General features: G+C 43.0%; 1 protein-coding gene across 6 annotated transcripts in view; it reads left to right on the plus strand.

Annotated features, from left to right (window-relative positions):
• The first annotated feature begins 1,934 nt into the window (after nucleotides 1–1,934).
• The window catches only part of HYCC1 (hyccin PI4KA lipid kinase complex subunit 1), a 43,869-nt gene continuing 33,448 nt past the window's right edge, over nucleotides 1,935–12,355 (plus strand). For 2 of the 6 annotated variants that reach the window (XM_050329470.1, XM_050329464.1), the window contains exon 1: nucleotides 1,935–1,973. The gene's annotated coding sequence lies outside the window, so the exon portion shown is untranslated. The other 4 variants (XM_050329430.1, XM_050329457.1, XM_050329439.1 and 1 more) reach the window with 3 other exon arrangements.

The following is a 12,355-nucleotide window of genomic DNA, read 5'->3' on the forward strand; positions in this document are numbered from 1 at the left end:
AACCCTTCTCTTCTACTTGGTTCTTTTCAGACTGAATTATTTGGTGTTTTGTGTAACTGTTGGGTCACAAAAACCAGAAGGGTCTCAGGAATAGGTACAGTCAGCGTGTGGGAAAGACACTGTGATGGAAGCTGTGTATGCCTGCAATGTTGTTGGCAGAAACAGTGGCAGAGAAAGTCAGATAAAGAACCTTAAAAAAAGCCCCAAACCATTAAGTGTTCTGGCTCTGATTCAGATGTGTATTCTTTCGAAGGTAGAAGGTTATTATCTCCCTCAAAAAGCTACATTTTGTTGTTCCTAAGATTATGGCATTTAATTGTCTCTCTTCATCTTAGTGAAATAATAAAGCTTTTTCACATCTTTGTTGGAACTAATATCTATCTTTTCAGGAAAACAGACCTATTTTATCCAGTGTCATAGAAACTGATGACAGAATGAATTTAGACCATAACACAGTGGGAGTATTCTAAAGACAAATGGCTTAAGTAAGACATTTATATTCGAAAAGCAAATTTTATTATAGTTTGTATTATAAAAGATCCTTGAAAATAGCACATATATTTTATTGTGAATAAATTGATATACTATATACCTATGGAAGTGAATGGTAAAATAGCACAAGCCTAGAAACAGCCCAGCCAGAAAGACACTGATGTCAAGAAAACTTGAAGAACTGCAGTGAACCTGGTATTTTCTCGCATTCAAGGCTCCAGGGAAGTCAATAAACTTGTACATGAACAGGTTATCTACCTGTAAGAGTCACTGAGGAAATGAAGACTGGCACAGCACAGAAGACAATGACTTTCAAATGAGTAACTGTATGGGAAGCACTTTGTGACAAATGTTGGTGGTGTTAATCTGGACTATATCATCATCATATTTGATACTGACCAAATCATACCCTCCTCGCCTTGATTTCACCATAGAGCAATTAGATTAGTGACTAATCTTTATTAATCCTGAAGATTACTATAAGCATGTGCTCCTGAGGATTAAAATTTACATCTTGAAAGCATGCTTGCAAAGCAACTCTACTGGTAACAAAAAAATGTAAACTGAACTTTAAAAACCAAAAGCAGCTAATTCTGCTGTATGTAGATTTATTTTATTCTTCAAGCACTTCAAGGATGAAGTCAACAGAAAAAAAATGGAAAAGAAAGAAAGTAATTGAAAAGGCCTTGGAGTGCTGTGGAATGAGACTTGCTCACAATCGCTTCACTTTGGGAGGGCTGGTAAGAATCCAGTATCTAAATAATGATTAAGACATGCATGATGAAACTTCAGAGGTGTTCAGTTCGAGGCATTCCTATCGAGACGTCCCTTGCGGAACTTCGGCCGTCCCTCTGCTGGGGCAGCCACGGGCTCGATTCAGCCTCTGCCGCCAGCTCTTTTTTTATGTCTAAGCGATGGCAGCGGGACTGTGCGAGTGACAGGGGAGAACAGCAGAGCACACGCCTCTGGTGCCGGCTCCCTGCAGCCCATCCCAAGCGCTGCCGCCCCTGTGTTGTCCCGAGCGGCCGCTGCCGCCGGCGCTCGAGGGGCGGTTTCGCGAGCGGGCGCTCCCCGCTGCCCCGGAGGGCGCATCTCCCCGCGGGGCACGACCCTGCCCAGCGCCCCGGGCTACGCCTCAGCTCCCCCCAGCGCCACGTTCCCGAGGCAGACCCGGCGGGGCGGCGATGAGTCGCCTCCCCGTTTCCGTGCCCGCCCCCGGGGCGCCCCCACAGCGCGGCGGCCGCGGCGCCCACCCCCCGCCCCGCGCTGCCCCCGGCCCGGCGCCCTCACCGCCCATTGGCGGAGCGGGGCGCCCGCCCGGCCCGCTCAGCCCTGCCATTGGCTGGCGTGACCGCGCCGCGCGCTCCGGTTGGCTGCGGGCGCCGCCAGGCAGCGGCGGGGCCGGGCGGGGCCGCCCGCGCTCCGCTCCCGGCGGGAGGGGAGTTTGAGTCGCAGCCGCGGCGGAGACGCCGGGTGGGAGGGTGAGTCCGGTTCGCGGCTGCTCCCGCGGGCACAACTTTTTTGCCGCCCGGGGCTGTCGCATGCTGGCGGGATGGCTGCGGCTGTCGGGCAACTCGCGGCCGGCTGAGCGGAGCCCCTCTGGCTCCGGGTCCCGCGCCTCGCCCCGGGGCAGCCGGCGGCGCGCGCCTGGGGCGGCCGGGACCCACCGGGGCAGCAGTGGGCGAAGGGAGCAGGGGGGGTGCGGCTGGAGAAGGGAGGGAGGGAGAAAGGGAGGAAGGGGGCGGTGGAGTTGCCGGGGGCAGGGCCGGTGCCCAGGAGCGATGGAGGGGCAGGGCGGGGTCCTTGCCCCCGGTGCGGGGCCGCGGGGCGGCGCTCCGGACACCGGTTGCAGCCTTCCCCATTCCCGCGGGTCCACCCGGGGTGCCCCCGGCATCCCGGCCGCGGTGCCCGCCCGCGCCCCGCCAGCGCCCGGTCCCGCTCGGAGAGGGCAGCTCTGGAAGCGGCGGCAGCGCCGGGGCCGCTCGGGACCGGCGGGGCAGCGGCGCCTTGTGCCGCCTGGGGAGGGCGGCCGGGGCTGCGGGCGAGACAAAGGAGCTGCTCCCGCTGTGTCCCCGGAGCAGGGCGGGCAGCGCCGTGCCTGGCGCTTCCCGGCGCGCGCGTGAACCTCCGTGGGAAGGGTTAGGGCAGAGTTCGGTGGCGTGCTGCGAAATATCTTCGTTCTAACCCGTCTTGTCCGTGTGTTTGGCGTTTTGGGCGCCGCGTCGAGTTCGGGTGCCGGCGGTGGGGATGCGAGAGGTGGCAGCAACAGTTACAATCGCTGAGAGTTCGCCGTGCCCGGATAGGAAGCGCCGCAGGCTGCAGGGCTTGTGCCTGCGTGGGCTTCGTGATTTAACTTCGAGCACGTTAAATCGGAGTAACCTTCTGTGTGCTTTGTGTTGTAAAGGTAACGGTGAAAGCAGAGGCAGAGCCCGTGGATTTGGCTCGTTCCCTGTAATCCCGACAACCATCACGTTTGTTGCCCGTCCAATTGAATTCCAGCTCTGTGCCGAAAAAGCTCCTGAGACTTACGCTCACAGGGAAGAGATGTGTGTTCTCCACGATTATGAAGTCTTGCTAATTATCTTTCGGAATTTTTCACATATGCTGCCAGTGAGTGAGAAAGTGACTGTAGAAGAACAAAATATGGAAATTTCTATTAAGTGATGTTGGTTTGTTGGCTGTTGGGTTTGTTAGCTGCAAATTCAGATTTGGTGACTTTTTTTTTGAAGGCAGCTGGAGTGAATGACACTGCAAAGAAGCAAAAAGCAGTTTTATGGAGCAAAGTGTAGAGTGACATTGATGACTGCATGTCATGGCGCCTGAAAGCCTTTGCTCAAGTTTTTCCCTTCAGTAATGTACTTATGTGCTGCAGTGTCTTTTCAGAAGTTTGGGCTTTCCACAAAGTCATAGAAAGGTTTGGACTGGAAGGGACCTTAAAGATCATATAGTTCCCCCCCCCCCAAGTGTTTTGCTTTTGTTCTCTCCACCTTCCAACAAGCTATTTTATGTTGCAAAAAGTAAGTAGTATTATATAATGTGGTCAAATTAACCTCCAAGCTATTTTATTTTCATCAGTGAAATACTTTTGGTAAAAGTAATGTACTTTGAAGTTGAGTTGTAGATCCTTCTGGCAATGTTCTTGGACGTATGTTTTCCTCTAGAGTAAGGAAACAATATGAAAATACTACTTTTGAAATGCAAAACTCAAATGCTTCTTTTCTGTGATAATCTCTTTGTGAGACAAGGCACCTCTAACGTGCCTTTTATCACAGAGATGACAATTTTGAGGAAGTTCAGTCCCACTTAGGATGATTTATTAACCGTAGCAATTCACTTCCTTTCAGTGTTGAGCTGTTTTAAAGGTACATGTTAAATTTAATCAGAAAGCTTCTTCTGAGGAACAGGGCTTTCAGAGACAGAATCATGTTGAACTTTGGCTGTAGTCTCCTGAATGGGCGGGTTTGCTTTCACTTGAAATAGTCCATGGTAGACATGTTCTCAGGCATAGCTGGATGGTTAAGTCACTTGGATTCTAATTTTGCAAGGACTTGTATCGCAGACAAGCATGCGTGTGAGATATTGTAAGGCTGGGCACTTCAAATGCTGTATGTCATCTGTGTTTTACTTAGCACAGTGGGGCTGGGTCTAAGCTGGGAGAAGAGCCTGTTCGCTGATGTATATTTATGACTCGGCCAAGTCAGTGAGTTAAAATCTCATTCTTAGTACGTGTTCTTGTAAAATCCGGATATCTTGAACCTTTCTCATGTTCATGTCAGGAAATTAATTTTCATTAAATCCTACCTTAAGATAAATATTAGGTTGTCTCGTAACCTGTCACTGACTTCAACGCATGCAGTGTGAGAATCACCTTGTTTCCACGTGGAAACTTAAATTATTAGTTACTGAATGTTGGCTCATATCTGGCTATTTTAATTAGAAAGTAAATGTACGTTTCATGGCCTGATATGACACTTTTTTTTTCCCCAGGTTGTATGGAAAATGCATAGTTTGAGAAAACTGCATGATTTGTTAGAGAAAAGTCTCAGTTCGTAGGCTTTCCTTAGGGACTAAGAAGTTGTGGAGTATTTGAGGCTTTTAGATGAAACTTTCATGAGGCTTAAATGTTTCTGTTGATGAGAATATTAAAATGCAGTAGCATTTGGGCTCTTAACAAAGATCACCTGGGCACTCAGCAAACATACAAAGCCTCTATCAGGAAGAGCTTAGACTTAAATCCGTTAGGTGAATCACCAGGTCAGGTTTCATTCCCAGCCCTTCCCTTTGACGAATGCGCTCTCTGTGTCACTTGGCACGCTTCCTCTGTCGCAGAAGATTGGGAACAAAGCTTATACTTCAGTCTACCATAGGATTTGTGTGGGTAGTTTTGTTAGCAGAAATGGAGGTTACCCGTGTGAATCACTGCACCTGCGTGTTACTTCCAGCGTTACCAGTTACCAAGCAGTCAGTCTTCCAGGAGCAACATGCATGAAGTTTAAACAGGAGATCCGATCATGCTGTGTAGGAGATGGGAGGCCTGACAGTGTGACCCTGACTGTGTGTATACTCCGTCTTCTGTGAAGTTAGGAGAACCAGGGTCCAAACCTCTTACACTGTAGAAAAAACTGAAAACTGTCAATCTGGGCTTATCTTCTGAAGTGAAATATCTTGACTGGAGCGACTCTGTGTAATCCCTGAAACTTCCATGGGATTAGAAAAATATAGTGTGCTTAAAACCTGCATTTTATATGCAGTGTCTTTTGGTATGTTGATTTGTACTTGGTAGGAAGTACTTGAGTTTGTTGGTTTACTGGAATCTCATAGTTTTCCTGCTCAACAAAATTACAGCTTTTGATTTGTTAATGCTGTTCTGTTTAATTATGCAAGTATATATATATAAAAAAATCACTTGAATTAGAATTGTAGCCTTGAGATCTTGTATTTAAATCTGTGGTTTTCTGTTCCAGGAAAAATAGCCCTTTTGGCAGTTCACTGTCCTCAGCTGCCAGAATTAAAATGGTGGTGCATTAAATGTACATTTGGGAGTGAAGAATGGGTTGGAATTAGAGCATTTTTTTATTAACATCAGTTATTTAGGAACTTAAATTGGATTAATTTATTTTAAATGCTCCTTGAGATAATCTTGGAAGGCAAAACCAAAGTGGTGTCAGAATAGGGACTGAAATCTGTGTCAGATCAGTGTTGTTAAGACAAGGAGTACTTAAGTGTAAAAGTGTTTTTAGTGTGTAGCAACTGCATATTGCTACAAGGCTGTCTTTGAATCTTCTGGGCTTCTCAAGCTCTGCATGCCATTAAAAGATTTTATTAGTTCCTGCAATGGCCAGACTCTTCCCTACGCTCCATAACGTGTAAGTGTATGCACGCATTTTTAAGATGAAGTACTTCTGCAGGGCTTTGAGATTTTCTTTATAAATAACTGACACTTGAAATATTTAAAGTTATTTGAAAGCACTGGTGAAATTTAAAAAGTTTTCCGCAAGGCCAAGGGGTGAAATGCTGCTGCATTTGTTTTTACTGAAAATGATCAGATTTCTCTCAGAACTTGTGCTGGAACTTTGCTAGCATGAAAACTTGAATAATCCTGGATTGGATATAAACACAACACCCCTACCTCCCCCCCAAAACACCAAAACCAAAACTTGAAATATCTAACAACTGTACTGGTTTTCAGTTGATAGCATTTCTAAATTAATGCTGAATATGAAGTGTTTACTTGTACTTCTGGGGAAACTGTTGTGAAGCCTTTGCCCTAATCAGGGCCACGTTCAAGAGGAGCAGACTAAAAATAGAATGTTGGCTGAGTCTATGAGGGCGATTGTTATTTATGGCAATTTCTTTAGTCGCATCCCCGCATGAACTTACGTGCTTTGGTAACAACTGGAAAGACAGTGAGAGCAGCATAACATAACTTACAGCCAAACGAGTACTGAAATTGTCCGAATGCGACCCTATTTTTTCTTGCGGTGCCAGAGATGGGAGGATGTTGGTGAAGTTGTGTGGTGAATTAAGTGTTCTGTTTATAAGGCTTCAGGGTGACTTCTAAATGGTGTACAAATGTAATACATGGGGGTTCAATAAACAGTTGTTACTAGGAGCATTATTTATTAGAACTGGAATCAATAAAGCATGTGGAATTTGGACAGATATTTAATTATCATCACTCTTGTCTGTGAAGAATGCCATGAAAAGCCAGGGAGTGCGTGAAAGGTGTTCTTAAATTTATTTGAAATGAGGAGCATTGCTGGAGAATCAACTGATTGTTGAGAGGAAGATGTGGAAATGGGTTATCTTTTCAAAACAGATATCAGAAGTTAGAGATGGAAGAACACATATGATATGAAATGCTGTGTAGCAATCAAAGCATAGCAAACAAATTTAGGTAAAAGCAATACTAGTAAAACCCACCTGTTGCTGCTGCAGAAGTTGCTAAGTATTGCTATATTCCATCCTGATTGGCATAAGAGCTCTCTTCTAAACTCTGTGACAAAAGCTGTATGTTTAGGGCACTTTGATAAGCTGCTAAAGACAGCATTCTTAGGATACCTTATCTCTTACCTTTACATTTTGTTACTTTCTTCTATCCAGAAGCTAACCTTTAAAAATACCATAGCATGCTCTGAAGCCACACGGGGTACTAATTAACTCACTTCAGTGCTTAAAGCTGTGCTGTCTCCTAAGGTTTCTTGCTGTTTGTACTGGATAAATATTTGTGCTTCAGCAAGGCATTAATTTCAACTTGATTAATAGTACATACAACTTTAATATTTTGTTAATACTAAACACCATGATTCACTACTATTGCTATATTTTTTTTGCAATTTTTTTTTTTAGGAAGGGGGAAGACACCTGTTACATTTTAAATATGCATTAGAGAATTAAATCTAGTACTCAACAGTTAAGCTGTCTAGCAGTCTGAGTATTGTACAGGAGCTAGTGCTGAATAATATAAGGTCTCCCTGACTGTCTGGTTAATGGACAAGGCTGTACTATGTCACTGTGATTTGTTTTCAAGCACTTGAATCCTGTTCTCATATGTAAAGACAATTGTTTTTTATTTTTAGTTATTTTCAATCCTTTAATAGTATTTTCTTTATTAAAGGAAATGACTGGAATATGTGTAAAAGTGTTAAGCTGACCTAATAAATTTAAAAAAATGGCTTTTGACAGATTTTTTAACACCAATCACCACCTCTGTCAGTTAGGATACTGAATATTTCAAAAAGTCTATTGTAGAAGACACATTGAGTGTGCTATAGTAACATTTCTACCTGAGGAGGCGATATAAAAATGGAATTTCCCCCCCCTTCTCCCTGGTAATACTCCTTTGCAGTGTTTGCTGGCTGAAGGAAATTGTGTTACTCTTCCAGATTTGAGGTAGGTTGCAAAATCAGACTGCAACGTCATGTATTTTAGGCTGATGAAGGGGAGGAAAGTGTGATCAAAGTGTGGGGAGGAGTGATATTGGAGAGTTCCTTAGCTCTTGGTACTTAGTGCTAAAGCAATAATTTTGTGTTCCTTACAGTGAATTTACACTGGATTTGTCAGTGAAATTCCGACTATTTTCCTTTGGTTTGTGGTTAGTAGCACGTCTGGCTGAAGCAATTACTGTATACTCAGTTAAAAGAATATATTTCTTATTGACTTTCTTTAGGTTGTGCCAAAATACCTAGCTGCTTTATGTCACATGCTGTGGACGTGCTACTGGTTTTACTCAGTTACAGCTTTTAGTCTCAATAAGCTGTAGTCTTTCTGCTCACATATCTCATGTCCTTAATTTGACTCCACATGTCAGGTCTAGAAAGACTAATAGGCTCCTGCAATTTTTTTCCTCTCCTTTGAACTAAATTCCCAGTGCAGCAGCCAGAGGAGCAGGTGAGAGGCTTTTGACAGTAATTCTGCACATCCGCTTACGGGTGCATTCTGTACCTTTGTGAGTGCTGGAATAATATTTACCAATTTCTGCCTGTCTTGAGAGAATGTGATTTACATTTAATTGTAAAGCCAAGGAAAAAAAATTAAGTTTCTTCACCCCCTCTCTGTTTTCTCAGGAGCATTATGTGTCAGTACTGTAAATGAAGGGTATTTTCACCAAAGTTGTGTTGTGATGAGACACTTCAGACAATCACATTTGTCTTGTTACTTAATGAAACACAACAAAGGAAACATCTGTTTTGTGAAGTGCTTAATGATACAGCTCGAAGTATCAGGATTCTGTTGTTAAAGCGGGAATTGGTTTAAGTTTCGTTGAATTTTCAGTAATGTGTACAAATATAGCAGAACTACTCTTCCAGCACTTGTGCATCATGCTGGGGACTGGATGAGTAGATTTGCAGTCTCTGCTACTTTTAATTTTTTTGCTGGCTTCCTCACTTTTTTTTTTTGTTATGTGTATTTTCAGTATTATTCTTTTTGTCTTAGAGTAAGATTTAAGGGTATCTGAAGCATGTGAATTTGCACTGGTTACCAAGAGTTCTGAGTAGAACGTAATGGTTATTTGTGCAGTGATATTTTATCCCAGACTGTTGTTACTGGCAAACTGTAGCTGCACAGGGAAAACTGAAAAGGGTTTTCCATCTGAAACTTAACATCAGCAGAGATCTCTCAACTGTGCAGTTCCTTTGCATACATAACAAACACATTCATTTATTGCTTAAGGAAGTAGTGAATATTTTTGGTTCATTCCCATTTTAGTGATATTTGGAAGTGGCTTAGAGGTTTTGTCTTGTTTTGGCAAAGAAGTGAGTGCTAGTTCACTTATGTTCAAAAAGCTGCAGCAATCTGGTGAAACAGTGGCAAGGACTACTTAACCATTTACAGCTGCTTTTTGGTGTGGTAGAATAAAAGTGCTGTATAAATTCCATAGCAGCAGTAGGATATTGGTACATTTGTTGTCCAGGGAAGAAGGAACACCTAAATGAAAGTCCATGCTTGTATGGTAAACAGAGGAACTGACCAAAGTGTGAATAGGAAGTTAACTGAGTGATGAAACAGGAACCAAGTGATACCACATTTACCTTTAAAGATGTTCCTTAAATGTGTCTATTGATGTTAAATGATAGTTGTATGATTTTTTTGTGTTGTGCAGTTAACCCCCAACCCTTTTAATGTCGTATTTTTTGAAAAGTGGCCATTCACTTAGATTGTATTTGTTTTTTTCCTCCCATATGATTCAGCTTGCTTTGCTCTTGGGTTCATTGCGACTCTTCTTTCATATGCGTATGACGGTTTTTGCAAGCAGAACATGTTGCTCTGTAGGGTAGTCAGGCTGTATTGATATCCTTCTGCTCTGGTTCATTTGAGTGCGCTGTGTCCCAAATACATGTGTAGTCAATGACCAATTTCCATGTATTTTCATAATCACATCTGCCATACAAGTGACTTCTCAGTTGCTGCTTGTAAACGGAATACACTAAAGCAAATTCCAAGTTCACAGACTTCAGATTATTATAGAAACAAATTTTGACTACTTTTGCTCTAAATCAAGTCTGTGCTCTAAAGCAGGTCTCTGAATTTGTAAATGAATATTGAAGTACTGCTCACTTATTCTACAACTACTAGTTAGGAAGGTCTCAAAGAATGCTCTTAAAAATCAGGCCTATCTTGAGTAGAAGACACTGTGTGACTTAATGAGAATGCAAATAAAAGAAATAGAAAAATAAAATTAATGTAATTAATTGCTATTTTTAAACTGTTTTCTGCTACCCAATGGATATCAATATAAATTCCATGGAAACTCTCTGGTTTTGTGACTTTGGAACAATGGCACATTACTTGGTGATACTGTTTACCCTGGAAATCTGAAATCAAATGAGTCTCTCAAGAACCTATGTAATTTGAGCTTCATTAGCTTTTTATTTCTCTCTTGGAATAATTAATATTCCAAGCTTTAGATGGTTTCTTGAAGTGGGAACTTTTTACTTGAAAAGCCTTTTCATCTGACAGGAATTCAGTCTAAATTAATATGTCTTACATTTTAAGACAGCCTATTTTTTCTGCTTTGACACTATTATGCTTTTGGAATTCGACTTTTTTCTGACATTACAGTGCATAGCAAGACATGCAGGGTATAAATTGTCTGAGACTTCGAGTTGCATATGCTCTGTCTGTACTGCAGCATCTAAGTTGTATGTGGCAATAGGACATTTCATGTATTAGATATCGTTTCTGAATGAGACAAAAGTGTGCATCCTCCTCTTTTAAAAAAATTTAATTGAGAAGTCATGTTTTTCTGTAGCTCATAGGGTATTTAAAGAACTCACAAAGCTGTTCTTAGTTGCTTTAAAATGTTTATCAAATGAATGCGTCCTGTCTGGTGAGTATAGCAGGCTCATGCAGGAGGGCTGTTGGGGGAAAGGGAAGGGATAAGGAAGAACGAGAGAACTGCCATGGAGCGATAAAGCATATTTTTCCTGGAACTGTTTAACACAGCATTATGTGCATGTATTGATGGATAAATATTGACCACTAAAACTAAGTCCTAAGAATATTTGCAGTATCGATATACCCTTCTTCTGGAAAATGCACCTTTGTATAGCTTTTCTTATTTTTCTGTGAAAATGAGCTACAAAAACTCATGTCAATAGACTACCATAAACCTCTTTTTGCTATAAAATCTGTGGGGTATTCCTAGTAGCAAGGCTTCTGCTTTTCTCTCATGATCTTTGAGGGAATAGTAGAATGGTATACCAGAGATAATATTTTGCAAATATAAAGTTATCAAGAAGGGTAATGCTGCTGCATTTGGTTGAGTTGGGTGATGGGATGTGTCATAGCACTCATTTAAAATACAGGCTTTGGTGTCAAAGTAAAATCAACCCCTTCTGTTTTAGTTGTATTTGATCATGTCTGATATTATTACACTATATCGTACATCTACCCTGGTAAAACACACCATAGTAGTTGTTCTTGCAGCATACTAAATTCTTTAAAGTCTGTTTCTGGATTATCCCAGTATTTATGCCAAAAGCATAGTTTCATGCTTGTTTCAAATGCAGTGTGCTGGACTTTCTCAGCTACATGTGGAAGCACTTTGAAAGAATAGTTCATATTTGTGGGTAAATGACAACTTAAAAATGCTTACAGAGAAAGAGCCTAGGTTTTAGAGGGAAACTTTAATTGGACATGTGCAGCTGTAAATTATTCTTACTTCAACCCATGATCTTTACTTTTTGTGCCTCCAATTCTCTTCTCCAGCCCACTGCAGGGGGAGTGGCGAAAGGGGAGTCAGTGAGTGACGTGTGGTTTGGAGTGTTTCAGTGGGAATGCTAAATTGGAGAATACCATTCCTAAACCACGATAGCCTTATTTGGTGCCCAACATGGGCAGAGGGGTAGGCTGTGAGTAGGAGGGATGCTGCAGTGAGCCTTGAAGCCTGGAGCACAGGCCTGGGTGGAGCTGCCGCAGGTGCAGATCTTGGGGGTGGTAGCAAATACTCAACCAAGAGCTTTGAGGGCCGAAGTGGAGCAGGGTTCCATGTGAGCAGCAGTTGAACATGGGTCAGCCGGGCCGAAGCGTTCCAAAAGGACGAGCAATAGGCTCTGTTGCCCTCAGCTGATCAAAAGGAAGTCAGGTTCAGATCCGTAAATCCAGAGTGACAGAGATGGACACTGAGAGGCTCCCAGTGTGGTGATGTGGCTGATCCCGGAGAAGCAAGCGGAAACTGTAAGGAGAGCTTTTTGTTTGTGAAGGGCCAGGTGCCCTGGAATGGGTTTGCCCCAGAGAGAGGAGCCTGCGTTTTACCAAATAAGGCTGTCATGGTTCAGGGACGGTATTTCCCAATTTTGTGTTCCCGCTGAAATGCTCCAAACCATGCACTGCCTGCTCACTCCCCTTCTTCCCTGCAGCT

Source organism: Myiozetetes cayanensis, unplaced genomic scaffold (assembly GCF_022539395.1).
Source record: "Myiozetetes cayanensis isolate MyiCay16 unplaced genomic scaffold, myiCay2020 scf1, whole genome shotgun sequence".
NCBI lineage: Eukaryota > Metazoa > Chordata > Aves > Passeriformes > Tyrannidae > Myiozetetes > Myiozetetes cayanensis.